This window comes from Brachyhypopomus gauderio, unplaced genomic scaffold (assembly GCF_052324685.1).
Source record: "Brachyhypopomus gauderio isolate BG-103 unplaced genomic scaffold, BGAUD_0.2 sc119, whole genome shotgun sequence".
In the NCBI taxonomy this organism is placed as follows: domain Eukaryota; kingdom Metazoa; phylum Chordata; class Actinopteri; order Gymnotiformes; family Hypopomidae; genus Brachyhypopomus; species Brachyhypopomus gauderio.
Window position 1 is genome coordinate 119,320 of NW_027506940.1, and position 16,749 is coordinate 136,068.

General features: G+C 43.4%; 29 non-coding genes across 29 annotated transcripts; all 29 read right to left on the reverse strand.

The window, feature by feature from the left end:
* Window positions 1-425: 425 nt before the first annotated feature.
* trnav-cac (transfer RNA valine (anticodon CAC)) lies at window positions 426-498 on the reverse strand. The gene has a single exon. It is a non-coding gene; the product is annotated as a tRNA-Val (tRNA).
* Window positions 499-1,447: 949 nt separating this feature from the next.
* Window positions 1,448-1,520, reverse strand: trnav-cac (transfer RNA valine (anticodon CAC)). Its single transcript has one exon. It is a non-coding gene; the product is annotated as a tRNA-Val (tRNA).
* A 439-nt stretch (window positions 1,521-1,959) lies between these two features.
* Window positions 1,960-2,032, reverse strand: trnav-cac (transfer RNA valine (anticodon CAC)). Its single transcript has one exon. It is a non-coding gene; the product is annotated as a tRNA-Val (tRNA).
* Window positions 2,033-2,979: 947 nt separating this feature from the next.
* On the reverse strand, window positions 2,980-3,052 carry trnav-cac (transfer RNA valine (anticodon CAC)). The gene has a single exon. It is a non-coding gene; the product is annotated as a tRNA-Val (tRNA).
* A 437-nt stretch (window positions 3,053-3,489) lies between these two features.
* trnav-uac (transfer RNA valine (anticodon UAC)) lies at window positions 3,490-3,562 on the reverse strand. The gene has a single exon. It is a non-coding gene; the product is annotated as a tRNA-Val (tRNA).
* Window positions 3,563-4,001: 439 nt separating this feature from the next.
* Window positions 4,002-4,074, reverse strand: trnav-cac (transfer RNA valine (anticodon CAC)). Its single transcript has one exon. It is a non-coding gene; the product is annotated as a tRNA-Val (tRNA).
* A 437-nt stretch (window positions 4,075-4,511) lies between these two features.
* On the reverse strand, window positions 4,512-4,584 carry trnav-cac (transfer RNA valine (anticodon CAC)). The gene has a single exon. It is a non-coding gene; the product is annotated as a tRNA-Val (tRNA).
* A 439-nt stretch (window positions 4,585-5,023) lies between these two features.
* trnav-cac (transfer RNA valine (anticodon CAC)) lies at window positions 5,024-5,096 on the reverse strand. The gene has a single exon. It is a non-coding gene; the product is annotated as a tRNA-Val (tRNA).
* A 439-nt stretch (window positions 5,097-5,535) lies between these two features.
* Window positions 5,536-5,608, reverse strand: trnav-cac (transfer RNA valine (anticodon CAC)). Its single transcript has one exon. It is a non-coding gene; the product is annotated as a tRNA-Val (tRNA).
* Window positions 5,609-6,047: 439 nt separating this feature from the next.
* Window positions 6,048-6,120, reverse strand: trnav-cac (transfer RNA valine (anticodon CAC)). Its single transcript has one exon. It is a non-coding gene; the product is annotated as a tRNA-Val (tRNA).
* Window positions 6,121-6,557: 437 nt separating this feature from the next.
* Window positions 6,558-6,630, reverse strand: trnav-cac (transfer RNA valine (anticodon CAC)). The gene has a single exon. It is a non-coding gene; the product is annotated as a tRNA-Val (tRNA).
* Window positions 6,631-7,069: 439 nt separating this feature from the next.
* Window positions 7,070-7,142, reverse strand: trnav-cac (transfer RNA valine (anticodon CAC)). Its single transcript has one exon. It is a non-coding gene; the product is annotated as a tRNA-Val (tRNA).
* Window positions 7,143-7,579: 437 nt separating this feature from the next.
* trnav-cac (transfer RNA valine (anticodon CAC)) lies at window positions 7,580-7,652 on the reverse strand. Its single transcript has one exon. It is a non-coding gene; the product is annotated as a tRNA-Val (tRNA).
* Window positions 7,653-8,089: 437 nt separating this feature from the next.
* Window positions 8,090-8,162, reverse strand: trnav-cac (transfer RNA valine (anticodon CAC)). The gene has a single exon. It is a non-coding gene; the product is annotated as a tRNA-Val (tRNA).
* A 437-nt stretch (window positions 8,163-8,599) lies between these two features.
* trnav-cac (transfer RNA valine (anticodon CAC)) lies at window positions 8,600-8,672 on the reverse strand. Its single transcript has one exon. It is a non-coding gene; the product is annotated as a tRNA-Val (tRNA).
* A 439-nt stretch (window positions 8,673-9,111) lies between these two features.
* On the reverse strand, window positions 9,112-9,184 carry trnav-cac (transfer RNA valine (anticodon CAC)). Its single transcript has one exon. It is a non-coding gene; the product is annotated as a tRNA-Val (tRNA).
* Window positions 9,185-9,623: 439 nt separating this feature from the next.
* trnav-cac (transfer RNA valine (anticodon CAC)) lies at window positions 9,624-9,696 on the reverse strand. The gene has a single exon. It is a non-coding gene; the product is annotated as a tRNA-Val (tRNA).
* A 439-nt stretch (window positions 9,697-10,135) lies between these two features.
* Window positions 10,136-10,208, reverse strand: trnav-cac (transfer RNA valine (anticodon CAC)). Its single transcript has one exon. It is a non-coding gene; the product is annotated as a tRNA-Val (tRNA).
* A 439-nt stretch (window positions 10,209-10,647) lies between these two features.
* On the reverse strand, window positions 10,648-10,720 carry trnav-cac (transfer RNA valine (anticodon CAC)). The gene has a single exon. It is a non-coding gene; the product is annotated as a tRNA-Val (tRNA).
* Window positions 10,721-11,159: 439 nt separating this feature from the next.
* On the reverse strand, window positions 11,160-11,232 carry trnav-cac (transfer RNA valine (anticodon CAC)). Its single transcript has one exon. It is a non-coding gene; the product is annotated as a tRNA-Val (tRNA).
* Window positions 11,233-11,669: 437 nt separating this feature from the next.
* trnav-cac (transfer RNA valine (anticodon CAC)) lies at window positions 11,670-11,742 on the reverse strand. Its single transcript has one exon. It is a non-coding gene; the product is annotated as a tRNA-Val (tRNA).
* A 437-nt stretch (window positions 11,743-12,179) lies between these two features.
* trnav-cac (transfer RNA valine (anticodon CAC)) lies at window positions 12,180-12,252 on the reverse strand. The gene has a single exon. It is a non-coding gene; the product is annotated as a tRNA-Val (tRNA).
* Window positions 12,253-12,689: 437 nt separating this feature from the next.
* trnav-uac (transfer RNA valine (anticodon UAC)) lies at window positions 12,690-12,762 on the reverse strand. Its single transcript has one exon. It is a non-coding gene; the product is annotated as a tRNA-Val (tRNA).
* A 437-nt stretch (window positions 12,763-13,199) lies between these two features.
* trnav-uac (transfer RNA valine (anticodon UAC)) lies at window positions 13,200-13,272 on the reverse strand. The gene has a single exon. It is a non-coding gene; the product is annotated as a tRNA-Val (tRNA).
* Window positions 13,273-14,221: 949 nt separating this feature from the next.
* Window positions 14,222-14,294, reverse strand: trnav-cac (transfer RNA valine (anticodon CAC)). Its single transcript has one exon. It is a non-coding gene; the product is annotated as a tRNA-Val (tRNA).
* A 435-nt stretch (window positions 14,295-14,729) lies between these two features.
* trnav-uac (transfer RNA valine (anticodon UAC)) lies at window positions 14,730-14,802 on the reverse strand. Its single transcript has one exon. It is a non-coding gene; the product is annotated as a tRNA-Val (tRNA).
* A 439-nt stretch (window positions 14,803-15,241) lies between these two features.
* Window positions 15,242-15,314, reverse strand: trnav-cac (transfer RNA valine (anticodon CAC)). The gene has a single exon. It is a non-coding gene; the product is annotated as a tRNA-Val (tRNA).
* Window positions 15,315-15,751: 437 nt separating this feature from the next.
* On the reverse strand, window positions 15,752-15,824 carry trnav-cac (transfer RNA valine (anticodon CAC)). The gene has a single exon. It is a non-coding gene; the product is annotated as a tRNA-Val (tRNA).
* Window positions 15,825-16,261: 437 nt separating this feature from the next.
* On the reverse strand, window positions 16,262-16,334 carry trnav-cac (transfer RNA valine (anticodon CAC)). Its single transcript has one exon. It is a non-coding gene; the product is annotated as a tRNA-Val (tRNA).
* Between the last annotated feature and the right edge of the window lie 415 nt (window positions 16,335-16,749).

The window sequence follows — 16,749 nt, forward strand, 5'->3', positions numbered from 1 at the left end:
TGGGCACATCTCTCGTGGGCGTTTCCTCATTCTATCAGAGCATGGAAGTCATCATGTCAACAATGGCTAAGCAGTAGGTCTACTCTGCTTTAAGACAAAACATTCACATCCAAACACCAAATGTTGACATCATTCGATACCTTTATAACACAAACGTCTACAAATCAACCGAGTAGCATGAGTTTTCTATGTTGGGAGACAACATGACAAAGCACTAGGTAAGTTTCCACTGAGTTTCATTTTGATTGAACCGGCTGCATTAGTACTGCTATCAAGGTACATGGCGATTTAGAACATTCCTGTATCGATCACATGAGACTGACAGCTCACTTTGAGGTTCTAAAGGGAAGAGCTCCCTGATAGCCTTTACACTGGCAACAAACCACTAAACAGCAGTGGTGTGTTTGTCATTCTATCAAGAAGCATGTTTCTGCCTGGTATCGAACCAGGGACCTTTCGCGTGTGAGGCGAACGTGATGACCACTACACTACAGAAACCTTGCTTGTCTCAATGGGCACATCTCTCGTGGGCGTTTCCTCATACAATCAGAGCATGGAAGTCATCATGTCAACAATGCCTAAGCAGTAGGTCTACTCTGCTTTAAGACAAAACATTCACATCCAAACACCAAATGTTGACATCATTCAATCCCTTTATAACACAAACGTCTACAAATCAACCGAGTAGCATGAGTTTGTTATGTTGGGAGACAACATGACAAAGCACTAGGTACGTTTCCACTGAGTTTCATTTTGATTGAACCGGCTGCATTAGTACTGCTATCAAGGTACATGGCGATTTAAAACATTCCTGTATCGATCACATGAGACTGACAGCTCACTTTGAGGTTCTAAAGGGAAGAGCTCCCCGATAGCCTTTACACTGGCAACAAATCACTAAACAGCAGTGGTGTTTGTCATTCTATCAAGAAGCATGTTTCTGCCTGGTATCGAACCAGGGACCTTTCGCGTGTGAGGAAAACGTGATGACCACTACACTACAGAAACCTTGCTTGTCTCAATGGGCACATCTCTTGTGGGCGTTTCCTCATTCTATCAGAGCATGGAAGTCATCATGTCAACAATGCCTAAGCAGTAGGTCTACTCTGCTTTAAGACAAAACATTCACATCCAAACACCAAATGTTGACATCATTCGATCCCTTTATAACACAAACGTCTACAAATCAACCGAGTAGCATGAGTTTTCTACGTTGGGAGACAACATGACAAAGCACTAGGTAAGTTTCCACTGAGTTTCATTTTGATAGAACCGGCTGCATTAGTACTGCTATCAAGGTACATGGCGATTTAAAACATTCCTGTATTGATCACATGAGACTGACTGCTCACTTTGAGGTTCTAAAGGGAAGAGCTCCCCGATAGCCTTTACACTGGCAACAAACGACTAAACAGCAGTGGTGTGTTTGTCATTCTATCAAGAAGCATGTTTCTGCCTGGTATCGAACCAGGTACCTTTCGCATGTGAGGCGAACGTGATGACCACTACACTACAGAAACCTTGCTTGTCTCAATGGGCACATCTCTCGTGGGCGTTTCCTCATTCTATCAGAGCATGGAAGTCATCATGTCAACAATGGCTAAGCAGTAGGTCTACTCTGCTTTAAGACAAAACATTCACATCCAAACACCAAATGTTGACATCATTCGATACCTTTATAACACAAACGTCTACAAATCAACCGAGTAGCATGAGTTTTCTATGTTGGGAGACAACATGACAAAGCACTAGGTAAGTTTCCACTGAGTTTCATTTTGATTGAACCGGCTGCATTAGTACTGCTATCAAGGTACATGGCGATTTAGAACATTCCTGTATCGATCACATGAGACTGACAGCTCACTTTGAGGTTCTAAAGGGAAGAGCTCCCTGATAGCCTTTACACTGGCAACAAACCACTAAACAGCAGTGGTGTGTTTGTCATTCTATCAAGAAGCATGTTTCTGCCTGGTATCGAACCAGGGACCTTTCGCGTGTGAGGCGAACGTGATGACCACTACACTACAGAAACCTTGCTTGTCTGAATGGGCACATCTCTCGTGGGCGTTTCCTCATACAATCAGAGCATGGAAGTCATCATGTCAACAATGGCTAAGCAGTAGGTCTACTCTGCTTTAAGACAAAACATTCACATCCAAACACCAAATGTTGACATCATTCGATACCTTTATAACACAAACGTCTACAAATCAACCGAGTAGCATGAGTTTTCTATGTTGGGAGACAACATGACAAAGCACTAGGTACGTTTCCACTGAGTTTCATTTTGATTGAACTGGCTACATTAGTACTGCTATCAAGGTACATGGCGATTTAGAACATTCCTGTATCGATCACATGAGACTGACAGCTCACTTTGAGGTTCTAAAGGCAAGCGCTCCCCGATAGCCTTTACACTGGCAACAAATCACTAAACAGCAGTGGTGTTTGTCATTCTATCAAGAAGCATGTTTCTGCCTGGTATCGAACCAGGGACCTTTCGCGTGTGAGGCGATCGTGATGACCACTACACTACAGAAACCTTGTTTGTCTGAATGGGCACATCTCTCGTGGGCGTTTCCTCATACAATCAGAGCATGGAAGTCATCATGTCAACAATGCCTAAGCAGTAGGTCTACTCTGCTTTAAGACAAAACATTCACATCCAAACACCAAATGTTGACATCATTCGATACCTTTATAACACAAACGTCTACAAATCAACCGAGTACCATGAGTTTTCTATGTTGGGAGACAACATGACAAAGCACTAGGTACGTTTCCACTGAGTTTCATTTTGATTGAACTGGCTACATTAGTACTGCTATCAAGGTACATGGCGATTTAGAACATTCCTGTATCGATCACATGAGACTGACAGCTCACTTTGAGGATCTAAAGGCAAGCGCTCCCCGATAGCCTTTACACTGGCAACAAATCACTAAACAGCAGTGGTGTTTGTCATTCTATCAAGAAGCATGTTTCTGCCTGGCATCGAACCAGGGACCTTTCGCGTGTGAGGCGAACGTGATGACCACTACACTACAGAAACCTTGCTTGTCTGAATGGGCACATCTCTCGTGGGCGTTTCCTCATACAATCAGAGCATGGAAGTCATCATGTCAACAATGGCTAAGCAGTAGGTCTACTCTGCTTTAAGACAAAACATTCACATCCAAACACCAAATGTTGACATCATTCGATACCTTTATAACACAAACGTCTACAAATCAACCGAGTAGCATGAGTTTTCTATGTTGGGAGACAACATGACAAAGCACTAGGTAAGTTTCCACTGAGTTTCATTTTGATTGAACCGGCTGCATTAGTACTGCTATGAAGGTACATGGCGATTTAGAACATTCCTGTATCGATCACATGAGACTGACAGCTCACTTTGAGGATCTAAAGGCAAGCGCTCCCCGATAGCCTTTACACTGGCAACAAATCACTAAACAGCAGTGGTGTTTGTCATTCTATCAAGAAGCATGTTTCTGCCTGGTATCGAACCAGGGACCTTTCGCGTGTAAGGCGAACGTGATGACCACTACACTACAGAAACCTTGTTTGTCTGAGTGGGCACATCTCTCGTGGGCGTTTCCTCATACAATCAGAGCATGGAAGTCATCATGTCAACAATGCCTAAGCAGTAGGTCTACTCTGCTTTAAGACAAAACATTCACATCCAAACACCAAATGTTGACATCATTCGATCCCTTTATAACACAAACGTCTACAAATCAACCGAGTAGCATGAGTTTTCTACGTTGGGAGACAACATGACAAAGCACTAGGTAAGTTTCCACTGAGTTTCATTTTGATAGAACCGGCTGCATTAGTACTGCTATCAAGATACATGGCGATTTAAAACATTCCTGTATCGATCACATGAGACTGACAGCTCACTTTGAGGTTCTAAAGGGAAGAGCTCCCCGATAGCCTTTACACTGGCAACAAACGACTAAACAGCAGTGGTGTGTTTGTCATTCTATCAAGAAGCATGTTTCTGCCTGGTATCGAACCAGGGACCTTTCGCGTGTGAGGCGAACGTGATGACCACTACACTACAGAAACCTTGCTTGTCTCAATGGGCACATCTCTCGTGGGCGTTTCCTCATACAATCAGAGCATGGAAGTCATCATGTCAACAATGGCTAAGCAGTAGGTCTACTCTGCTTTAAGACAAAACATTCACATCCAAACACCAAATGTTGACATCATTCGATACCTTTATAACACAAACGTCTACAAATCAACCGAGTAGCATGAGTTTTCTATGTTGGGAGACAACATGACAAAGCACTAGGTAAGTTTCCACTGAGTTTCATTTTGATTGAACCGGCTGCATTAGTACTGCTATGAAGGTACATGGCGATTTAGAACATTCCTGTATCGATCACATGAGACTGACAGCTCACTTTGAGGATCTAAAGGCAAGCGCTCCCCGATAGCCTTTACACTGGCAACAAATCACTAAACAGCAGTGGTGTTTGTCATTCTATCAAGAAGCATGTTTCTGCCTGGTATCGAACCAGGGACCTTTCGCGTGTGAGGCGAACGTGATGACCACTACACTACAGAAACCTTGTTTGTCTGAGTGGGCACATCTCTCGTGGGCGTTTCCTCATACAATCAGAGCATGGAAGTCATCATGTCAACAATGCCTAAGCAGTAGGTCTACTCTGCTTTAAGACAAAACATTCACATCCAAACACCAAATGTTGACATCATTCGATCCCTTTATAACACAAACGTCTACAAATCAACCGAGTAGCATGAGTTTTCTACGTTGGGAGACAACATGACAAAGCACTAGGTAAGTTTCCACTGAGTTTCATTTTGATAGAACCGGCTGCATTAGTACTGCTATCAAGATACATGGCGATTTAAAACATTCCTGTATCGATCACATGAGACTGACAGCTCACTTTGAGGTTCTAAAGGGAAGAGCTCCCCGATAGCCTTTACACTGGCAACAAACGACTAAACAGCAGTGGTGTGTTTGTCATTCTATCAAGAAGCATGTTTCTGCCTGGTATCGAACCAGGGACCTTTCGCGTGTGAGGCGAACGTGATGACCACTACACTACAGAAACCTTGCTTGTCTGAATGGGCACATCTCTCGTGGGCGTTTCCTCATACAATCAGAGCATGGAAGTCATCATGTCAACAATGGCTAAGCAGTAGGTCTACTCTGCTTTAAGACAAAACATTCACATCCAAACACCAAATGTTGACATCATTCGATACCTTTATAACACAAACGTCTACAAATCAACCGAGTAGCATGAGTTTTCTATGTTGGGAGACAACATGACAAAGCACTAGGTAAGTTTCCACTGAGTTTCATTTTGATTGAACCGGCTGCATTAGTACTGCTATGAAGGTACATGGCGATTTAGAACATTCCTGTATCGATCACATGAGACTGACAGCTCACTTTGAGGATCTAAAGGCAAGCGCTCCCCGATAGCCTTTACACTGGCAACAAATCACTAAACAGCAGTGGTGTGTTTGTCATTCTATCAAGAAGCATGTTTCTGCCTGGTATCGAACCAGGGACCTTTCGCGTGTGAGGCGAACGTGATGACCACTACACTACAGAAACCTTGTTTGTCTGAGTGGGCACATCTCTCGTGGGCGTTTCCTCATACAATCAGAGCATGGAAGTCATCATGTCAACAATGCCTAAGCAGTAGGTCTACTCTGCTTTAAGACAAAACATTCACATCCAAACACCAAATGTTGACATCATTCGATCCCTTTATAACACAAACGTCTACAAATCAACCGAGTAGCATGAGTTTTCTACGTTGGGAGACAACATGACAAAGCACTAGGTAAGTTTCCACTGAGTTTCATTTTGATAGAACCGGCTGCATTAGTACTGCTATCAAGATACATGGCGATTTAAAACATTCCTGTATCGATCACATGAGACTGACAGCTCACTTTGAGGTTCTAAAGGGAAGAGCTCCCCGATAGCCTTTACACTGGCAACAAACGACTAAACAGCAGTGGTGTGTTTGTCATTCTATCAAGAAGCATGTTTCTGCCTGGTATCGAACCAGGGACCTTTCGCGTGTGAGGCGAACGTGATGACCACTACACTACAGAAACCTTGCTTGTCTGAATGGGCACATCTCTCGTGGGCGTTTCCTCATACAATCAGAGCATGGAAGTCATCATGTCAACAATGGCTAAGCAGTAGGTCTACTCTGCTTTAAGACAAAACATTCACATCCAAACACCAAATGTTGACATCATTCGATACCTTTTTAACACAAACGTCTACAAATCAACCGAGTAGCATGAGTTTTCTATGTTGGGAGACAACATGACAAAGCACTAGGTACGTTTCCACTGAGTTTCATTTTGATTGAACTGGCTACATTAGTACTGCAATCAAGGTACATGGCGATTTAGAACATTCCTGTATCGATCACATGAGACTGACAGCTCACTTTGAGGATCTAAAGGCAAGCGCTCCCCGATAGCCTTTACACTGGCAACAAATCACTAAACAGCAGTGGTGTTTGTCATTCTATCAAGAAGCATGTTTCTGCCTGGTATCGAACCAGGGACCTTTCGCGTGTGAGGCGAACGTGATGACCACTACACTACAGAAACCTTGTTTGTCTGAGTGGGCACATCTCTCGTGGGCGTTTCCTCATACAATCAGAGCATGGAAGTCATCATGTCAACAATGCCTAAGCAGTAGGTCTACTCTGCTTTAAGACAAAACATTCACATCCAAACACCAAATGTTGACATCATTCGATCCCTTTATAACACAAACGTCTACAAATCAACCGAGTAGCATGAGTTTTCTACGTTGGGAGACAACATGACAAAGCACTAGGTAAGTTTCCACTGAGTTTCATTTTGATAGAACCGGCTGCATTAGTACTGCTATCAAGATACATGGCGATTTAAAACATTCCTGTATCGATCACATGAGACTGACAGCTCACTTTGAGGTTCTAAAGGGAAGAGCTCCCCGATAGCCTTTACACTGGCAACAAACGACTAAACAGCAGTGGTGTGTTTGTCATTCTATCAAGAAGCATGTTTCTGCCTGGTATCGAACCAGGGACCTTTCGCGTGTGAGGCGAACGTGATGACCACTACACTACAGAAACCTTGCTTGTCTGAATGGGCACATCTCTCGTGGGCGTTTCCTCATACAATCAGAGCATGGAAGTCATCATGTCAACAATGGCTAAGCAGTAGGTCTACTCTGCTTTAAGACAAAACATTCACATCCAAACACCAAATGTTGACATCATTCGATACCTTTTTAACACAAACGTCTACAAATCAACCGAGTAGCATGAGTTTTCTATGTTGGGAGACAACATGACAAAGCACTAGGTACGTTTCCACTGAGTTTCATTTTGATTGAACTGGCTACATTAGTACTGCTATCAAGGTACATGGCGATTTAGAACATTCCTGTATCGATCACATGAGACTGACAGCTCACTTTGAGGATCTAAAGGCAAGCGCTCCCCGATAGCCTTTACACTGGCAACAAATCACTAAACAGCAGTGGTGTTTGTCATTCTATCAAGAAGCATGTTTCTGCCTGGTATCGAACCAGGGACCTTTCGCGTGTGAGGCGAACGTGATGACCACTACACTACAGAAACCTTGCTTGTCTGAATGGGCACATCTCTCGTGGGCGTTTCCTCATACAATCAGAGCATGGAAGTCATCATGTCAACAATGGCTAAGCAGTAGGTCTACTCTGCTTTAAGACAAAACATTCACATCCAAACACCAAATGTTGACATCATTCGATACCTTTATAACACAAACGTCTACAAATCAACCGAGTAGCATGAGTTTTCTATGTTGGGAGACAACATGACAAAGCACTAGGTACGTTTCCACTGAGTTTCATTTTGATTGAACTGGCTACATTAGTACTGCTATCAAGGTACATGGCGATTTATAACATTCCTGTATCGATCACATGAGACTGACAGCTCACTTTGAGGATCTAAAGGCAAGCGCTCCCCGATAGCCTTTACACTGGCAACAAATCACGAAACAGCAGTGGTGTATGTCATTCTATCAAGAAGCATGTTTCTGCCTGGTATCGAACCAGGGACCTTTCGCGTGTGAGGCGAACGTGATGACCACTACACTACAGAAACCTTGCTTGTCTCAATGGGCACATCTCTCGTGGGCGTTTCCTCATTCTATCAGAGCATGGAAGTCATCATGTCAACAATGGCTAAGCAGTAGGTCTACTCTGCTTTAAGACAAAACATTCACATCCAAACACCAAATGTTGACATCATTCGATACCTTTATAACACAAACGTCTACAAATCAACCGAGTAGCATGAATTTTCTATGTTGGGAGACAACATGACAAAGCACTAGGTAAGTTTCCACTGAGTTTCATTTTGATTGAACCGGCTGCATTAGTACTGCTATGAAGGTACATGGCGATTTAGAACATTCCTGTATCGATCACATGAGACTGACAGCTCACTTTGAGGATCTAAAGGCAAGCGCTCCCCGATAGCCTTTACACTGGCAACAAATCACTAAACAGCAGTGGTGTTTGTCATTCTATCAAGAAGCATGTTTCTGCCTGGTATCGAACCAGGGACCTTTCGCGTGTGAGGCAAACGTGATGACCACTACACTACAGAAACCTTGTTTGTCTGAGTGGGCACATCTCTCGTGGGCGTTTCCTCATACAATCAGAGCATGGAAGTCATCATGTCAACAATGCCTAAGCAGTAGGTCTACTCTGCTTTAAGACAAAACATTCACATCCAAACACCAAATGTTGACATCATTCGATCCCTTTATAACACAAACGTCTACAAATCAACCGAGTAGCATGAGTTTTCTACGTTGGGAGACAACATGACAAAGCACTAGGTAAGTTTCCACTGAGTTTCATTTTGATAGAACCGGCTGCATTAGTACTGCTATCAAGATACATGGCGATTTAAAACATTCCTGTATCGATCACATGAGACTGACAGCTCACTTTGAGGTTCTAAAGGGAAGAGCTCCCCGATAGCCTTTACACTGGCAACAAACGACTAAACAGCAGTGGTGTGTTTGTCATTCTATCAAGAAGCATGTTTCTGCCTGGTATCGAACCAGGGACCTTTCACGTGTGAGGCGAACGTGATGACCACTACACTACAGAAACCTTGCTTGTCTGAATGGGCACATCTCTCGTGGGCGTTTCCTCATACAATCAGAGCGTGGAAGTCATCATGTCAACAATGGCTAAGCAGTAGGTCTACTCTGCTTTAAGACAAAACATTCACATCCAAACACCAAATGTTGACATCATTCGATACCTTTATAACACAAACGTCTACAAATCAACCGAGTAGCATGAGTTTTCTATGTTGGGAGACAACATGACAAAGCACTAGGTAAGTTTCCACTGAGTTTCATTTTGATTGAACCGGCTGCATTAGTACTGCTATGAAGGTACATGGCGATTTAGAACATTCCTGTATCGATCACATGAGACTGACAGCTCACTTTGAGGATCTAAAGGCAAGCGCTCCCCGATAGCCTTTACACTGGCAACAAATCACTAAACAGCAGTGGTGTGTTTGTCATTCTATCAAGAAGCATGTTTCTGCCTGGTATCGAACCAGGGACCTTTCGCGTGTGAGGCGAACGTGATGACCACTACACTACAGAAACCTTGTTTGTCTGAGTGGGCACATCTCTCGTGGGCGTTTCCTCATACAATCAGAGCATGGAAGTCATCATGTCAACAATGCCTAAGCAGTAGGTCTACTCTGCTTTAAGACAAAACATTCACATCCAAACACCAAATGTTGACATCATTCGATCCCTTTATAACACAAACGTCTACAAATCAACCGAGTAGCATGAGTTTTCTACGTTGGGAGACAACATGACAAAGCACTAGGTAAGTTTCCACTGAGTTTCATTTTGATAGAACCGGCTGCATTAGTACTGCTATCAAGATACATGGCGATTTAAAACATTCCTGTATCGATCACATGAGACTGACAGCTCACTTTGAGGTTCTAAAGGGAAGAGCTCCCCGATAGCCTTTACACTGGCAACAAACGACTAAACAGCAGTGGTGTGTTTGTCATTCTATCAAGAAGCATGTTTCTGCCTGGTATCGAACCAGGGACCTTTCGCGTGTGAGGCAAACGTGATGACCACTACACTACAGAAACCTTGCTTGTCTGAATGGGCACATCTCTCGTGGGCGTTTCCTCATACAATCAGAGCATGGAAGTCATCATGTCAACAATGGCTAAGCAGTAGGTCTACTCTGCTTTAAGACAAAACATTCACATCCAAACACCAAATGTTGACATCATTCGATACCTTTATAACACAAACGTCTACAAATCAACCGAGTAGCATGAGTTTTCTATGTTGGGAGACAACATGACAAAGCACTAGGTAAGTTTCCACTGAGTTTCATTTTGATTGAACCGGCTGCATTAGTACTGCTATGAAGGTACATGGCGATTTAGAACATTCCTGTATCGATCACATGAGACTGACAGCTCACTTTGAGGATCTAAAGGCAAGCGCTCCCCGATAGCCTTTACACTGGCAACAAATCACTAAACAGCAGTGGTGTGTTTGTCATTCTATCAAGAAGCATGTTTCTGCCTGGTATCGAACCAGGGACCTTTCGCGTGTGAGGCGAACGTGATGACCACTACACTACAGAAACCTTGTTTGTCTGAGTGGGCACATCTCTCGTGGGCGTTTCCTCATACAATCAGAGCATGGAAGTCATCATGTCAACAATGCCTAAGCAGTAGGTCTACTCTGCTTTAAGACAAAACATTCACATCCAAACACCAAATGTTGACATCATTCGATCCCTTTATAACACAAACGTCTACAAATCAACCGAGTAGCATGAGTTTTCTACGTTGGGAGACAACATGACAAAGCACTAGGTAAGTTTCCACTGAGTTTCATTTTGATAGAACCGGCTGCATTAGTACTGCTATCAAGATACATGGCGATTTAAAACATTCCTGTATCGATCACATGAGACTGACAGCTCACTTTGAGGTTCTAAAGGGAAGAGCTCCCCGATAGCCTTTACACTGGCAACAAACGACTAAACAGCAGTGGTGTGTTTGTCATTCTATCAAGAAGCATGTTTCTGCCTGGTATCGAACCAGGGACCTTTCGCGTGTGAGGCGAACGTGATGACCACTACACTACAGAAACCTTGCTTGTCTGAATGGGCACATCTCTCGTGGGCGTTTCCTCATACAATCAGAGCATGGAAGTCATCATGTCAACAATGGCTAAGCAGTAGGTCTACTCTGCTTTAAGACAAAACATTCACATCCAAACACCAAATGTTGACATCATTCGATACCTTTTTAACACAAACGTCTACAAATCAACCGAGTAGCATGAGTTTTCTATGTTGGGAGACAACATGACAAAGCACTAGGTACGTTTCCACTGAGTTTCATTTTGATTGAACTGGCTACATTAGTACTGCTATCAAGGTACATGGCGATTTAGAACATTCCTGTATCGATCACATGAGACTGACAGCTCACTTTGAGGATCTAAAGGCAAGCGCTCCCCGATAGCCTTTACACTGGCAACAAATCACTAAACAGCAGTGGTGTTTGTCATTCTATCAAGAAGCATGTTTCTGCCTGGTATCGAACCAGGGACCTTTCGCGTGTGAGGCGAACGTGATGACCACTACACTACAGAAACCTTGCTTGTCTGAATGGGCACATCTCTCGTGGGCGTTTCCTCATACAATCAGAGCATGGAAGTCATCATGTCAACAATGGCTAAGCAGTAGGTCTACTCTGCTTTAAGACAAAACATTCACATCCAAACACCAAATGTTGACATCATTCGATACCTTTATAACACAAACGTCTACAAATCAACCGAGTAGCATGAGTTTTCTATGTTGGGAGACAACATGACAAAGCACTAGGTACGTTTCCACTGAGTTTCATTTTGATTGAACTGGCTACATTAGTACTGCTATCAAGGTACATGGCGATTTATAACATTCCTGTATCGATCACATGAGACTGACAGCTCACTTTGAGGATCTAAAGGCAAGCGCTCCCCGATAGCCTTTACACTGGCAACAAATCACGAAACAGCAGTGGTGTATGTCATTCTATCAAGAAGCATGTTTCTGCCTGGTATCGAACCAGGGACCTTTCGCGTGTGAGGCGAACGTGATGACCACTACACTACAGAAACCTTGCTTGTCTCAATGGGCACATCTCTCGTGGGCGTTTCCTCATTCTATCAGAGCATGGAAGTCATCATGTCAACAATGGCTAAGCAGTAGGTCTACTCTGCTTTAAGACAAAACATTCACATCCAAACACCAAATGTTGACATCATTCGATACCTTTATAACACAAACGTCTACAAATCAACCGAGTAGCATGAATTTTCTATGTTGGGAGACAACATGACAAAGCACTAGGTAAGTTTCCACTGAGTTTCATTTTGATTGAACCGGCTGCATTAGTACTGCTATCAAGGTACATGGCGATTTAGAACATTCCTGTATCGATCACATGAGACTGACAGCTCACTTTGAGGATCTAAAGGCAAGCGCTCCCCGATAGCCTTTACACTGGCAACAAATCACTAAACAGCAGTGGTGTTTGTCATTCTATCAAGAAGCATGTTTCTGCCTGGTATCGAACCAGGGACCTTTCGCGTGTAAGGCGAACGTGATGACCACTACACTACAGAAACCTTGCTTGTCTCAATGGGCACATCTCTCGTGGGCGTTTCCTCATTCTATCAGAGCATGGAAGTCATCATGTCAACAATGGCTAAGCAGTAGGTCTACTCTGCTTTAAGACAAAACATTCACATCCAAACACCAAATGTTGACATCATTCGATACCTTTATAACACAAACGTCTACAAATCAACCGAGTAGCATGAATTTTCTATGTTGGGAGACAACATGACAAAGCACTAGGTAAGTTTCCACTGAGTTTCATTTTGATTGAACCGGCTGCATTAGTACTGCTATCAAGGTACATGGCGATTTAGAACATTCCTGTATCGATCACATGAGACTGACAGCTCACTTTGAGGATCTAAAGGCAAGCGCTCCCCGATAGCCTTTACACTGGCAACAAATCACTAAACAGCAGTGGTGTTTGTCATTCTATCAAGAAGCATGTTTCTGCCTGGTATCGAACCAGGGACCTTTCGCGTGTAAGGCGAACGTGATGACCACTACACTACAGAAACCTTGTTTGTCTGAATGGGCACATCTCTCGTGGGCGTTTCCTCATACAATCAGAGCATGGAAGTCATCATGTCAACAATGCCTAAGCAGTAGGTCTACTCTGCTTTAAGACAAAACATTCACATCCAAACACCAAATGTTGACATCATTCGATCCCTTTATAACACAAACGTCTACAAATCAACCGAGTAGCATGAGTTTTCTACGTTGGGAGACAACATGACAAAGCACTAGGTAAGTTTCCACTGAGTTTCATTTTGATAGAACCGGCTGCATTAGTACTGCTATCAAGGTACATGGCGATTTAAAACATTCCTGTATCGATCACATGAGACTGACAGCTCACTTTGAGGTTCTAAAGGGAAGAGCTCCCCGATAGCCTTTACACTGGCAACAAACGACTAAACAGCAGTGGTGTGTTTGTCATTCTATCAAGAAGCATGTTTCTGCCTGGTATCGAACCAGGGACCTTTCGCGTGTGAGGCGAACGTGACGACCACTACACTACAGAAACCTTGCTTGTCTCAATGGGCACATCTCTCGTGGGCGTTTCCTCATACAATCAGAGCATGGAAGTCATCATGTCAACAATGGCTAAGCAGTAGGTCTACTCTGCTTTAAGACAAAACATTCACATCCAAACACCAAATGTTGACATCATTCGATACCTTTATAACACAAACGTCTACAAATCAACCGAGTACCATGAGTTTTCTATGTTGGGAGACAACATGACAAAGCACTAGGTACGTTTCCACTGAGTTTCATTTTGATTGAACTGGCTACATTAGTACTGCTATCAAGGTACATGGCGATTTAGAACATTCCTGTATCGATCACATGAGACTGACAGCTCACTTTGAGGATCTAAAGGCAAGCGCTCCCCGATAGCCTTTACACTGGCAACAAATCACTAAACAGCAGTGGTGTTTGTCATTCTATCAAGAAGCATGTTTCTGCCTGGCATCGAACCAGGGACCTTTCGCGTGTGAGGCGAACGTGATGACCACTACACTACAGAAACCTTGCTTGTCTGAATGGGCACATCTCTCGTGGGCGTTTCCTCATACAATCAGAGCATGGAAGTCATCATGTCAACAATGGCTAAGCAGTAGGTCTACTCTGCTTTAAGACAAAACATTCACATCCAAACACCAAATGTTGACATCATTCGATACCTTTATAACACAAACGTCTACAAATCAACCGAGTAGCATGAGTTTTCTATGTTGGGAGACAACATGACAAAGCACTAGGTAAGTTTCCACTGAGTTTCATTTTGATTGAACCGGCTGCATTAGTACTGCTATCAAGGTACATGGCGATTTAGAACATTCCTGTATCGATCACGAGACTGACAGCTCACTTTGAGGATCTAAAGGCAAGCGCTCCCCGATAGCCTTTACACTGGCAACAAATCACTAAACAGCAGTGGTGTTTGTCATTCTATCAAGAAGCATGTTTCTGCCTGGTATCGAACCAGGGACCTTTCGCGTGTAAGGCGAACGTGATGACCACTACACTACAGAAACCTTGTTTGTCTGAGTGGGCACATCTCTCGTGGGCGTTTCCTCATACAATCAGAGCATGGAAGTCATCATGTCAACAATGCCTAAGCAGTAGGTCTACTCTGCTTTAAGACAAAACATTCACATCCAAACACCAAATGTTGACATCATTCGATCCCTTTATAACACAAACGTCTACAAATCAACCGAGTAGCATGAGTTTTCTACGTTGGGAGACAACATGACAAAGCACTAGGTAAGTTTCCACTGAGTTTCATTTTGATAGAACCGGCTGCATTAGTACTGCTATCAAGATACATGGCGATTTAAAACATTCCTGTATCGATCACATGAGACTGACAGCTCACTTTGAGGTTCTAAAGGGAAGAGCTCCCCGATAGCCTTTACACTGGCAACAAACGACTAAACAGCAGTGGTGTGTTTGTCATTCTATCAAGAAGCATGTTTCTGCCTGGTATCGAACCAGGGACCTTTCGCGTGTGAGGCGAACGTGATGACCACTACACTACAGAAACCTTGCTTGTCTCAATGGGCACATCTCTCGTGGGCGTTTCCTCATACAATCAGAGCATGGAAGTCATCATGTCAACAATGGCTAAGCAGTAGGTCTACTCTGCTTTAAGACAAAACATTCACATCCAAACACCAAATGTTGACATCATTCGATACCTTTATAACACAAACGTCTACAAATCAACCGAGTAGCATGAGTTTTCTATGTTGGGAGACAACATGACAAAGCACTAGGTAAGTTTCCACTGAGTTTCATTTTGATTGAACCGGCTGCATTAGTACTGCTATGAAGGTACATGGCGATTTAGAACATTCCTGTATCGATCACATGAGACTGACAGCTCACTTTGAGGATCTAAAGGCAAGCGCTCCCCGATAGCCTTTACACTGGCAACAAATCACTAAACAGCAGTGGTGTTTGTCATTCTATCAAGAAGCATGTTTCTGCCTGGTATCGAACCAGGGACCTTTCGCGTGTGAGGCGAACGTGATGACCACTACACTACAGAAACCTTGCTTGTCTGAATGGGCACATCTCTCGTGGGCGTTTCCTCATACAATCAGAGCATGGAAGTCATCATGTCAACAATGGCTAAGCAGTAGGTCTACTCTGCTTTAAGACAAAACATTCACATCCAAACACCAAATGTTGACATCATTCGATACCTTTATAACACAAACGTCTACAAATCAACCGAGTAGCATGAGTTTTCTATGTTGGGAGACAACATGACAAAGCACTAGGTACGTTTCCACTGAGTTTCATTTTGATTGAACTGGCTACATTAGTACTGCTATCAAGGTACATGGCGATTTAGAACATTCCTGTATCGATCACATGAGACTGACAGCTCACTTTGAGGATCTAAAGGCAAGCGCTCCCCGATAGCCTTTACACTGGCAACAAATCACTAAACAGCAGTGGTGTTTGTCATTCTATCAAGAAGCATGTTTCTGCCTGGCATCGAACCAGGGACCTTTCGCGTGTGAGGCGAACGTGATGACCACTACACTACAGAAACCTTGCTTGTCTGAATGGGCACATCTCTCGTGGGCGTTTCCTCATACAATCAGAGCATGGAAGTCATCATGTCAACAATGGCTAAGCAGTAGGTCTACTCTGCTTTAAGACAAAACATTCACATCCAAACACCAAATGTTGACATCATTCGATACCTTTATAACACAAACGTCTACAAATCAACCGAGTAGCATGAGTTTTCTATGTTGGGAGACAACATGACAAAGCACTAGGTAAGTTTCCACTGAGTTTCATTTTGATTGAACCGGCTGCATTAGTACTGCTATCAAGGTACATGGCGATTTAGAACATTCCTGTATCGATCACGAGACTGACAGCTCACTTTGAGGATCTAAAGGCAAGCGCTCCCCGATAGCCTTTACACTGGCAACAAATCACTAAACAGCAGTGGTGTT